Below are 14,204 nucleotides of genomic sequence, written 5' to 3'. Positions count from 1 at the left end.
ACATTTCCGATAACTTCACTTCGACCTTTTCCGTCGACTATCTCCTCACTATCGTTCACTCAAATCTTTCTCATTTTCTTTCCAAAAATACTTCTCTTTTTTCGAGCGCTCTCTCTTTTTGTTCCCCGAACTCTACACCGCCCCTCAAACCTGGCACGCCTCCCCCAAGGACTCCAACCAATCCTCCCCTTACTGTTTAAATTTACGTTCCGTTTCATTCGCTAACACCTTTCTCCCAAGCTGTCTCCCTAGTGCGCAAACCAACCCCCTTTTCGAACCTCTTATTTTTTTTTCTCACCGGCAGCATGAATCTTTGATGTCCACCGACAACCTCCACAAACATTCATTTTATTATCGCACCTTTTCTTTCTAACAGTATCAGAAACTCAAATATCAGTCAGCCTGATGCCGGTTTTACTTTGAAACGAACACTGGACGAGCACTCCCTTCCTGTTTTGGTCTGATGGTGTTGTAGACCAAAGGAAGCGCTTCATCTAATCCAGTCTCCCGTCCTATTGTTCGTTCTCAAGCAACCCTTCTCACGCCTATTCTCAAATGGCACCCCTTTACCTAATCCTGCTGTCCCTGTTTGCTCTTTTGTATTATGGGAATTGATAGTTTATCCTTTTGCTACCATTCCTAATTCTCACGCTTAAATTATCCCATCTCTAAATCTAATGTTCTTCTATTTTAATCTTACTTTGAGAAAAAAACCAAATATTTTTATTTTAATTAATTTGTAAGATTCTACATCTTACACCCTAAATGCAAAAGCACACATTATCAACGATAATACGGTATATGAGAAATACGTAGGCTGCGTTGAAATGTTTCGCCTTTCGTGCATCACCTCCTAAATTTATACCAGGTGATGCGTGAAGGTAAGGCTTTACAGAAAAGCCCTCAACTAGAAAAGTGCACTGTGTTGATGACTGCCAAGTTATCTATCAACAGCGATAAAAATCTTTTGCCATCAACAATAAACGAATGAGAATCTCCCGTTCAAGTAATAGATAAAAGAAATAAAAACTGAAGACGAGATAATAGGACAGGAAATGTATAATTTTTAGTTTACACTCCTATAAGGCCAATTTTAAGGGGATATTGGGTACATTCACTTCACTTCATGCATAGCAGCACTAAAATTAAGGTTTTGTTTTGTATTTAATAGAATCTTAGAATTTTTTTAGATCAGCATACTCTAATACCTTCTCTCCAGTACCAATTGCAATCTTTTCCCAGAAAAAGGAAGTGATCCAGGGTCCGTCAGCACTTTCCCATACAATAAAAAACAGCAAGAAGTTAATGTTAACTCTCTCGAGCAATTCCACAAAACCAAACAGTTGAACTTTAAGTTCACAGTGCAAATATGCTATATACTGTACGTCATCAAAATTTGAAGACTCCATAGTGCGGCTTTTTGACATGATTTCACCTGGAAACGGAAACAGTGAAACACCTGTTGTGGTTCGAACGTGCATCTACCATAATTTTGTCATCCTGCGACTGCATACATTAATTTATTACCTAACGGTAACCATTACATGTTTATGAATAAAAATATATAATCTTAATTTTGTGCTTAATCTTAATCTTAAGCTTAATCTTAATCTGGGCGCTAAATCTTAAATCCGGCCCTACCACAAGGTGAAACATTATTTAACATACGACGGACTGAAAAGGATTCATTACAAAGGTTCATTATAACATATATTGACATTTAATAAGCACTACGATAAAAAGGGAAATATTAAATAATATAAACTACTAATATTCAAAATAATTCCGTTTATTTTCAATTCGACCGAGGCCAGAAGAATTTACATATTCATTGTGACTGCAAACATACGTGAGTTAATTAATAAAATCGTTGAGTATGGGTGCGTTAAAATTAAGATAAGCTGCTTGACAATCTTATATAAGCGCACGATTTCACGAAAATCTTACCAATCTGCTACACATTAAATTAAAATGCAACCATTCTTCGAAATCTGCTCGAAGATATGTAATATTAGAAGTGCAGACATTTAAACGTCTGCAATTTTTTTCAGAACATGCGTAACGGGATTTGGATGACAATAATTTTGTACTTACTGCTGTCTTCCTACTGGTACAGTCGTATCATTGAAACATTAATATAAGGGACACCTGTGGAAATAAGGAGTAAGAGATACTGCACGTCTTTTGAGATGTTCTGTTTATATCAAAATATGACAATATCTAGGCGCCTTACAAGGTTGAACAAGTGCCAGTATAAATCAGTGAGCAAAATTCTTTATTTTTGCCGTTTCAATTTTCTTCGGCTAGCAAAGCCAGACATCTCAAAAAGTATGAAACTGAGAACTAACATTGGTTCAATACAAAATGAACAACAGTGGTCAAAATGGCGAACGTTTGAGGAATTCTTTGGAATCACACTAGTTGATCGATTTGCTTAAAGCTGTGCCAAAAGACCTGACGCTGAATACAATATTTCGATTCTTCCTAAGTTAGATTTACTGTTTTTCATCCAGGAACAAATCAAGCGTTCTGTAGATAAGAACGGTGCAGATTCATTTCAGAAATTTCGCGTGCAGAAAGCACCAAATTATTTTATTTTGGATATCTCTGCGGCCTACGGCAACATCTCAATTCCAGCGCTCATTGGGATTTTAATGAATTATTTTAATATAAGAGGAAATTTGTTAAACATAATAAGCAGCCTGCTCGAACAAAGAAAACTTAACTGTTAAGTACCATCTTGCTTTATCATCCTGCGAGGGGGGGGGGGTTCTTTAGGCTACTCTCTTCGCGGCCGCCCTGGAGCCGTTTCTTCTCGGTACTGCAATTTTATAACGTATGCTGACGATGTGAAATTCTTCATCACGTCCAAAGACCACGAATCAGCAGAAGGTATCTGCCAAATGGCGAATAGCAATCCGAGAATTTGAGAGCTACTTGGATTGCACTGGGCTCTGTATTAATGCACAGAAGTCTGCTCAAATGACCATAACTTACAAGAAGAATAAAAATGACACCTCCATCTCTGTGAACGGGTCTAGTATGGCAAAAGTGCTCTCTCACTTGGACCTGGGTCTTAAGTGGGATGACAGACTCACCTTTGCCCAACACTTCGCCCATATGAAGACAAAAACATACGCTGTTTTATGGGCTACTAGACAAGAACTGGTAGGAATTAGGGATCCTCAGCTAGCGACCAAGTACATTTTAAAATGTGTCCTGCCAATTCCAGTGTACGCCTCTCAAATCTGGTCCTCAACTCCTGATTCACATTATAAGTCCGTCCTTGACTTGTATATCTCACCTTACTGGTCACCCTTTTACTATCTCAAGGGCCATTCTCTACTCAAATCTTAACATCGCACCCTGGATGCAGCGGTCAATTAATAGGAACATACACGCTCTCGCACAAATGATCACAAGCAGAGTGGACGCGCCAGCCCTGGATAATGTTCTAGTCCAGGAGTGGCCAACTTAATTTGTGATGCGATCTACTTTTTTTCCTTCAAAATATGCCGCGATCTACCATCTCAAAAATTTCATTGCACAAGGTGCACAAATCGAGGGATGATTGTATATTTAAAATTCGTCATGATCGACCGAAATTAAATCCGCGATCGACTCGTTGGCCACCCCTGTAATCTAGTCACACCACGCGCCACTGCTAGACGTTGCGGAGGAGTAAATCAACCACTGCATCCAATCCTGAACAATCTTAGTAGCCTGCAAAGATTCTTCCCATCAAATGCAGCAAAAATATTTAACTCTCTGCACACAGATGCAGAAAAACTTTGTGAGGATGCAACATACCGGAAAGAGATCTTCCAGAATTCTTATAAATTTACCGAAATATGAATCGGCTACAAAGTACCAAAGAATTGTGAGTAAAAGTGAAACCGTCTGCTTTAAGAACAATAATAATTTGGTAAACTATTGACTGAAAAAATATACTTTCACTAACAGTTGTGTAAATATATAATTTATATATGGAATTACTGAATTGTAACTATATGATTTGTATAATCTATGTACAGAATTATTAATGTGTAAATGTATATTAAATATAAAATGTGTATATGTACTGTATAATATTTTGGGACGACACTACGTGTCCAGTACATGTAACCCACTGCTCGTAGTATCTCCTACCCTGACATGTAATTAGCACCGTCCTGGCACTTTGCCGTCCCGGGGTGGTTTCCTTTTGTGAAATAAACTGATGATGATGATAATAATAAATATGGGCTTGGAGATTTCGCCATGAAATACAAAGCATTAAATAAATCTACAGGCAAAGCTTGGGCGCCTCCGTAGCCAGGTGGGCAGGAGCAGCAGTGCGTAGCACATGCTGCTTCTTAATTAGACTGTGGTTCGAGCCCGTGAGCCACCAAATACGGAGGATGCAAAAGGTCAGGGAATGACCACCGCATATCCCCTGGAGCAACATGCCCTTAGTTGCTAATGCTCCTAAAAACCAAATAATAACAACAACAACAAAGCTTGTAATAAAGTGAGTCAGGTTGACTTCACTGCAGTCATCAACAAACCAGATTGTTTATGTTGCTTAAGGATAATGCCAAGGTAGCTGAGGTCACGAGGGTCGAGGCAGAAGGCTTTAGGGGAATAATATATCATCGGTCAAAGAGTTGCATTTAGCATAATACAAGGCATAAATACAACTCGTTACTAAAGGAATATTTACTTTCTAAATATAAATAAATCCAGCATCCAACATCCAAGGATATTGGATGCTGGATAAATGCAGGGTCTACATATATTATTGATTTGGAAAATTAAATGCACTAGGCATAATCCTTATGGGTTTTGATAATTAACTATATAATATCGGTGTAAATACACCATAGTTAACCCATAGATTTGAGCTACGATTGTAGCGTAGAAGGCATCGTTTTAATTGTATCTCATAATCTCATAATTAAAACGATGCCTTCTACGCTACAATCGTAGCTCAAATCTATGGGTTAACTATGGTGTATTTACACCGATATTATATATATTATTGAATATGCAGAAGCGCCTATCTATCGAAATAATACCAGCAGCAAGAAGGATTTAGGCTGTCAGAGTCCTGGTGCGAAAACTCAATAGGTAGGCTCCTACAGGTATCTTCAAAGGAGAAACCCTTTTGAAGATGAACCCTTCCGAACCATTCCCTGTTCGCTTGTCAAAAGAAAGCTAGCATCTGATACCCAAATCCAAATCAACCCCTCAGTGGAAACTAATTAATAAAAAGGGAACAGAAGTAAATACACTAGTTCATAAACGGCAATTCATTCGAAAAGTAAAGTATCTATCTATCTATGTAACATATACACACGAGTATCTTTTGTTATTTAATTAAATAAACTCTCACGATGCTTATTTCAGGTAAGTTATGTAAAAAGTTAACTTTACTGTATATGAATTACAGGATTTATGCCCATTTCCTAGCGATAAGAAGTCTTAAGAATGAAAGAATAATGAAGTTTATGGCACGAGCCTTATTGCTGCGAGAACTATATAACGTCATTGTATATGAACGGCATGGCCTCATTCTGTACGCAACGTTAAATGAACGAAGTTTACTCAACATTACGATGAGATCCCAAAGAAAGGATCGAAACTCGAGTCTGGGTATTGGAACTCACTTTAAAAATAAATAAAGTGCGTTTTATTTAGAGTACTGGAATACCAAGAATTTTGTGGCGAAGTGTGTCCACATATAATATTACGTCTTCCTATCTGCTGTTTTCATATCCGTACAATGTAATTCTACTGTGAAAAATTCGTTTTTAAAATAAGTATACGATCTCGATCTCCTTTTTGATAACTTTTATAAAAATAAGTTGTATTCCTTAAGATATTTGTGAATAATATTAATTTTTATTTTCTTATTTTATTATGTACTTACTAAACATAGATTTTTCGAACACCCTTTCTCTTTTCTAAGAAGGTTCTTATAATCAATATGATCCAGGATCGTAAGTGAATGTAAGTAATAAGGCTTAATTCACTGATATTCGATCTTCTAATGCAAAGGGAAAATTTACTTCAAAGTGAAATTTAAAAAAGTTTTCATTCATGTATAGCAGTACGCGTAGCATACCACTACGAATAATTGAGCTGCTCCTGCGTGCGTCATCTTTTCTCTCTCATTATGTAGTCAACATAAAAATCTAAAAAGCTCTTCTCAATCTAGTTTTCTTGCGTTCTCGAAAAGACTGATAACCGTGTTTACAACAATAAACCGCTGGACCGGCATTAGTTTCCACATTCCGAGCCCAATGACCGTCTCCTCCTGGCGTACACACAATAGAAGGCAGGAGATACGAATACCCGGAGTGATAATGATTGTGTCGACGGCTCGGCGCATCTTGTACGATAGCGGCTCTCAACCGGTAATTTGTGCACTTCTGGGAATATTTCAGCCTGTTTAAAGGAAAATGTATGCCCAGTAGGGTCTTTAAGAACTGCAGGGCCCGTGTACTAATGGTTCAAATGGGCTGATTTTCGATGAAAAAGACTGCATATAGGATAAAAGTAAATAAAAATAAATAAAACAGCGTAGTTAGAGCTTTGGACTGCTAAAGGCACGAGGGCTGCTGCACCATGGCTCAGGGGTATGACGGAAGGTAAGCCCTACATATGCCAAGCTGCACTACAATTCAAATTTTAGAGGTTAGGGATACTGTTATGATATTGAGCAATATTGCATCTGCCTAAGAAACACGTAATACAAAGGATAAAGCCAGCATGTACTTATTTGTTGGCGTCTTGGAAAAACCAGTGGAATGCTGTAGCCTTATCATGAATCTTGCTACAACATAAAGTGCATACTTTCATAATATTAGCTAAAAATCTTGTTTCAAGTAGCAGATTTTTAATTGTAATTTTTTTAATTACCGCCAGGAGATATCTGGAATTTTCAAGAGAGAAATAAAATACTGGGGATTTATTTCAGATAGAGCATCATTAAATCTCTTCAACGATGAGACTCATTTCAATTTCAGTCGATTTGAAAATCAATCAACAAACAGGGGCTGTATGCGGGCTGAAAAAAATCCCAAAATTATTCCATCTGCCCCATTTTTTATTTTTATAAACAACACGGGTCCAACAAAATGGAGCGACATGCCAAGCGATACAAGATGTTTCGTTAATGGACTATATGGAGGTATAGCGTGACAGACATCAGTCTGAAACGTAGTCTGATGGATGGTGATTGCGTGAACCCTGTAAAAGTTTATAATTTGTGCCGAAGTATAAACAGAACTTTGTTTATTTTTTAAGGGCACAGGAACTGTCAACACGATTGAGGTACAACATTCCACAACTTTTTTTTTGTCCTCGCCCTTTTCCCATTATATATATGAGGTCAGCGTTTTTACTGTTTTGGCATGAAATTTTTACGGCCGGATGCCCTTCCTGACGCCAACCATCTTTATCCGGGCTGGGGTTATGCGGTGGTCATTCCCTGACCTTCCGCATCCTCTGTATTTGGTGGTCACGGGCTCGCACCCCGGTCTAATCAAGAAGCGTGTGCTACGCACTGCTGCTCCTGCCCACCTGGCTACGGAGGCACAACATTCCACACCAATTTACTTCAATTTACTTATATAAATAAACGAAAGCAAGGCCAGCTTCCTAATTAGCTGTGAGTTAAATTTGCTTTACTGTTAATTAAAATATTTTAACTGATAATAAATATCATCAGACCGAGGCAGTTACGTCGGTGGGTCCCGTGTGGACGAAAAGCCTGGTTCACAGGACGCTGTCCCTTATTTAAGAAGTCCGTTTAAGGTTTTAATGCACTTTAATAAGAAAATTAAGAGATACTTTATAAGAAGTATACGGCTGGTCAAACTCTGTGAGCAGCGGAAGGGATTGGATAAGACGTGAAAATCAGCGAACTCAGTGCATTTGTTAAAACCGCCGTTTCCTACGAAAAATGTATTAAATTAAATTCGAGAAACTTAAATAGCCTGCTGATCACTCAAACGCTTAAAATGCGTCTATTTCAGTTAATTTTTAATAGTTAAGAACAGAAATAAGTTGGGGCAAAATCGAAGAATCGCGGAAACATTTCATCTGAAGGATGTGCATTTTTTTTTTTTTTTTTTTTTTTGGCACCATCTTTGTGCTGATCTTCATTTCAAGAATAGTTATAATTTGAAGAAACGCTCTTTATCAATCCCGGTTGACTACTATGATTCTCTAATCGGTACGAACAGCACTTTTTCAAGATTCTCACCAGTTTTTATTGTAATCGAACAACCGGATTTCTTCCTTCGGAAAATCGTTTTTGTCACTCGAAGACTCGTTGTCCCTTGGACATCGCAAATTCCCCATAAACTTCTTGTATTAATTCGTAACTTTCGGTGGGAGTTTCCCTAACCTTAACCAGGGATTTCAACACAGACGAAACTACAAATTGTTGAACCCTTTCCTCCTCCCATTTGCGAGATTCTTTCTCGAACGGGCCCTCTCTCTCTCTCTGCATTAGCGAATCTAGAAGGGTAGACATTTTAAGTTTTTCAGCGAAAACCGCCTTTAATTTAACATTGTGTGTCTAATTTTACTGTCTATTCTTGGAACTTTACAGCACGTGGTATTTATTGTAAAATACTTCTTTTTATAAAAATTATGCTTTATTGTAAACTCAAACTGTAGTATAATTGGCTTATCGCATAAAAAAAACCATTATATATATCAAAGGGAAAAGTGATATCAATTATTAATTATATTACTATTTTAATTAAAATTAAATATTGATTTACAGAAGTTTTGGCCACGATCTTTATATTGACAAAAGTAGGAAATTTTTATCCTAAGTGTGTTGGCTATAACAGAAAATCGAAGTCCTCTCCGAAAGAACATATAGCTGTTATTAGCGTCTAATTTTAACGAATACAGAAATCTTTATTGCCACTACTCAGTGTAATTATTTTCTGTTAATGCTAAGTCATTTCATATTGACAATATAATCCAAATTATACAGACAACTCTGAACGATTGTTTGCATAAAGTCTGAAAGGTATTATGCAAACAAATCGAACAGACGAATCTTCGTGGATTTAATTAAAATTCGGCCTTTTTAATTAAGCACGCTTCGCTAACCGCATTAAAGACATACCACTGGATCAATATAACATCTGTTCAAATTAAATGGGCTTTTCGCATATTTATTGCGACGTCATGATTCCGAAATAACCTTATTCTAATTCTACTGCTTTGCCAAGTTTTTTTTTTTTTATTTGTTTGTTTGTTTCTATAGTGTTTAAATTAATATATATTGCGAGACATATATAAATTCGGTAAACAACATTAAAGTAATTGTATATTTTAGATCGGCTAAGTAATGCTTTAAGTTTTCGTACTGGGGAAGTTTCTGCCATTGTTAATACGAAGAAATTACTTTCAAATAAGGACAAAAATAAGGTGGAGAGTTTGAGTATAAACAGAAAAGTGGGGACTTTTATTAATTAAAAATTATTAAATTCGAAAATATTATTATATCTTTGGAATACGGGATATATCCCCCAATACTTTTTGGGGTGGGGATATATCCTCCCTATGTAAAAATCACCGCAACTACTTGGATATTGAAATTTCTCCAAAGGAGAAGTTAGAAGAAATTTCAAGCCCATCCGGCCGCGAGATTTCAGACAGCATGTAGAATACAACATCGAGGGATGAGAGCTTTTGAAATATTCCAACATGGATTAGAAACTCCCAAGCTTCTCCGGTCTCTCTTTTACCTTTCTCTCAAGGGCGTGATGACAAATAACATGATGGAGCGAGAAAGAGAGGGAGTGTGAAAAATTGCCTTCAAACTGAAATTCGAATCCCATATCATTTTCAAGTGAGCGCAGTAATCCCACATCAGCTCACGTGATTTACATCATCCGTAATATTTAAAACTGCTCGGTTATGTGCATTGCAAAAATCTTAACTCAGCACGTCCGCGCGGTACCGTGACCTACTTCCGTGTATTCCGACAGCTCCTATTGCTATTATGGGTAGAGGGATGCCCACGTGGTCATTGCCCCGCGATCAAGGACAAGGAGCACGCTTGGCAACGGAAAGTAGCGAGATGTTGTCGCGTGTTGATAAATCTGCCGTCTCTAATACGAGCTAAAACTTACAGCGTTTCAGTGAATGTCTTTTGAATATCGGATTGGTTAAAAGTATCCTCTCTTCTGACATTTCACAGAGAAATTCTCGGGAGCAAATATTTCTTTAGAGTGTGCGAGTAATTCATCCACAAGCTAAAAAAAAAATACACGTTAGAAGCAACACTGCTGGCCTTCCTCCCATTACCTTCTTAAGCTAGACAGGTTTCTGCTCAACGTAATTTCTAAACTCCCACGTGCAATATCAGGAGGTGGATACTTTTATCTAATGAACCCCGCTCAGAAACCGTGCCAACGTCTCTCGTAAATGCTAAACTAATGTCGTTGGTGACTGTTTCACCTTGACGTAATCTTGTGTCGCCAAAAGTTGTTTACAGCACCCTTTTCTAGATCAAGCAGTATTGCATCCTTCGGTGACCTGACCTACATTACATTATCAAGCACCTTTCAGTTCTAGAGGTTGTGTTTCCGTCTAATATAACGTTCTGTGGAAGACACCCTTGGAAAGCAATTTCCAGCCCCTAAATGGGTTTCCAAGGATGTCATAAGAAATGGGTTACCAGTTTCCAACTCTGAATTAAAAGCAAAAGTAATAGGGGACCAGACACATTCACAAGCGGTAATTACAGAATATATTGGACAATATTCTGAAAATCTATGATTTCGAAAACAGATTTTCGAAGGTTATCTTCTGCTTTGTACCGGAAATTGAAAGTACTGTTTTGTTTTTTTCCAACTCAGTCGAAGAAAATTTTGAAAAGTCAGAAACAAAAAATGTGTTTCAGACGTAGAAATCATGATGAAAATAAAAAGCAAACAATGAAAGAGGACGCTCTGATACAGCGAATATTAGTCAAACTCTTTGACATATTTTTAAAATACGTCCATCTTTAAAAAAGCAATAGGCACTATTGAATGAAATGGACAATCGATTCTAAATTAACTCTAAGCTGTTTTAATATTAAAAAATATATATGTTAATTCAAAAGTTATTACCGGTACTTAGCAATTTTTCTAATTAATATTTTGGAACCAAACCTAATAGTTTTTTGCGTAGCATTTGAAAAACAACCATCTACAAATCGAGAATTAAATAACCATCTACCAGATGTCACTCACCACCAATACGTCCTGAGGGTGATATCACATTAACAGAACACTTCATGAGAAAAGTGGATGGAACATTCCACTCTCCTACAGTCTCTAAATACCAATAAATTATACAGTACATTAATCTACGTTGGAGAACTTGCGAACAAAATGAATGACGTTTTCACTGACTGTAATAATCTGCCATCTGTCGCTCTGAAGAGACATCATTAATTTCACTTTGCTTCAGTGAAAGTAAAGTAGTATAAAATTACATTGCTCAACCTAGGGCACTTCAGCTTCAGTTCTATGAAATCAAAATACCAGCGGAGTTGCCGGGATCGAGCTTTTTTCGATACGCAACGAAGCGTCAGTGATTGTGTCTGTAAATTGCGGGTATCCTACGGTACCTCTGACTGTTTTAACTCGAGTTAGCGGCAGAAAAACATCCGACCGAGAACGCGCGTTTCCGCCACCCCTAAAGCCATTCACAAAGTCCCTGCGTCACTGACAGGAAAAAGTCAACCGATATGGCGACAAAAACCGTCCCCAATGTTTTGCTTTTCCGGGAGCGAGGTGGGGTGAAAAGAAATAATGCCAATATACGGGGCCGATATCGTATAGAAAATATACGTATACTTCATGGATCAAGAGCACAATATACAGTATTCTGAAAACATTTTCCATTCTTTAATAAAGAGGCCTGATTTTTTTTTTTTTTTTTTTTGTGTGGACCATCCTTTGGACACAATGGCTAACTCGGCGCTTTGCACATACTTGGTAGTCTCGATACAAGTGATTAACTGTAGCGGAGTTGAAAGATAACATTAAAAACAATATATATATTTTAAAAATATTTTTGTTCGTTATTTTAAGTCCATATTAATTACCAAACGTTTCCGTTTTAAATTAAAACATTTCGCACCAGATGGCAGCACTATATCAACCATTACTATACATATATTTTAATTATGTAATGGAAACCCACCAGAAGGCAATCTCTTGGGTAATATTACTGTACTGAGCTCCTGAAATAATGTGTTTACAGTTTCTGTAGAGTGGTTAGATGACAGGAATATAATTATATCATTACAATGATTAAAACTTGACTTCGTCCAGCTCACAAATAACAACGGCATTCTGTGCTCTAAAATTACTTGAAAATACACTGCATGATGTCTTTCAACACGAGGGCACGTTGTCAAACAACACTAGCTACAAAATTGCATTTTCTTTTGCGATAACTTTAGTTTTACTTTATATATGTAAAATAACAATGCATATCATGTCATAGAACTGTATCTCTCTAGTGCATGTATTTTACAAGTTAACTTGGGCTGTAAGTACATTTCCTATTTCCGGTAAACCAAGAAAATGTCAAATGACTTTTTTTTGGTTAATTGCAAAAACATCAACTGCAAAAATTTAACGTTGTTTGACACTTAAACCCTCGAATCTATCTTATAGAGAATATGAATTAATTATTGTTCACTGCGATCAGATACCGAAGGCCACAAACAGATAAAAAGGAGTTTAATCCAAAAGATACGGGACAATAAAAAAAAAAAAAAACTAGACTCGATAATAGATTAGATACAAGTTAAATTTATATTAAATAATGTAACCCCATTAACGCTTTTAATTAAGGATGCGATTCAAGACCACCTCGCCAAGAATGGTACCTTGAATAGATCCCAGCATGGGTTCGTTAGGGAAAGGTCATGCCTGACCAGTCTGATAAATTACTATGATGTAGTTATTAAAGACTTTAGTGCAGCTTTTTATACGGTCCTTCGTGGAAGGCTGCTACATAAACTACGAGAAGTAGCAGTTACTGGTAAGGTCCCGCGCTGGGTCACAAGCTAGCTAAAAAAACAGGAGGCAGTGGGTTGCCATAACTATCATGTAACAGATAGTTCTCTCAGGACTCAGTGCTGGGTCCCCTCCTCTTTCTTAAATTTTTTTAATAATATTGACCAGGGTATCAAAGGGAAGATGTTAAAGTTTGCTGCTGATGCGAATGTAGGAAGGGTGGTTAACAAACCGACTCAGGCTATGTTGCTTCAAAAATACTTGGTTGCATATATGGTCCGAAAAATAGCAAATAAAGTTTAATGCTTCTATATATAACGTTTGGGGGAACAGAAATCCGGGAATCACGTAAAAGCTAAGGGGGGAGAGGCGCTAAAAGAGGTTCACGTTTGGTTGTTAAGGGTTTTCGGCGCACCAGCAACTTAGGCCATATTGAGGTGTACATAATATGTCTGTAAATGCGTTTGCTCTGTGGTCGATTTTCCCGAGTTTCCGGGGGAGAAAAACCATGCTATCCCCGCCTGAGACGGACTAACTTTCACGTTGTGAAAAAGGCTCTTAATTTTTTTTTTTTTTTTTTTTTTTTTGCGTCATTGAGGAGATTTGAACTCAGGTCTTTTCTACTCAGTGTGGAGAGGATGGTGATTATACCAACTGTGCTATCCCCAGAGAGAAAGTGGTTCGACAAGAAAAAGTGTTATTATGATTCAATATGACATGAAATTTTTCGTGCAGCAAAAAAGAGCTAGGAAGGCCTTTGCTAATAGAGAGAACGACATCGTTAACTCTCTTTACAAAGTGATAGTTAGACCGCATTTTGAATACCGCATTCAGTCTGAAGACTGCACCTAAAAAAAAGAAAATAAAAAAGAACTTTTGGAGAGATTTCAGAGAAGGGTGACCAGATTGCCAACGAGTGCAAAGCAATGCACATGTGAAGAACGGCTTAGAAGGTGTGGACTGCAAAGTTTGACAATCAGAGAGCTTAGAGGAGATCTAATTCAGGTGTAGGGATTGAGTAAAATTATTGAGGAAGGAGTGTTCTCCCTCGTAGGAGACAAGAATCAGGTTGCACAAATATAAAATCTCAGGGTATCTCATGAATGTTACCTATGGACAGTAGGTTGTCGTACTCTGGTATAAGTTGCTTCACAACGTGGCAGAGGCAGT

General features: G+C 37.4%; 1 protein-coding gene across 2 annotated transcripts in view; it reads right to left on the bottom strand.

The window, feature by feature from the left end:
* LOC150091024 (5'-AMP-activated protein kinase subunit gamma-1-like) overlaps positions 1-14,204 on the bottom strand; it is a 500,398-nt gene that overhangs the window by 440,501 nt on the left and 45,693 nt on the right. The gene's annotated exons all lie outside the window — the stretch shown is intronic.

This window comes from Mastigoproctus giganteus, chromosome 1, assembly GCF_048544385.1.
Source record: "Mastigoproctus giganteus isolate SK-2022 chromosome 1, ASM4854438v1, whole genome shotgun sequence".
NCBI lineage: Eukaryota > Metazoa > Arthropoda > Arachnida > Uropygi > Thelyphonidae > Mastigoproctus > Mastigoproctus giganteus.
Note: the sequence above shows the minus strand (reverse complement) of the source record. Positions and strands in the feature narration are given on the sequence as shown.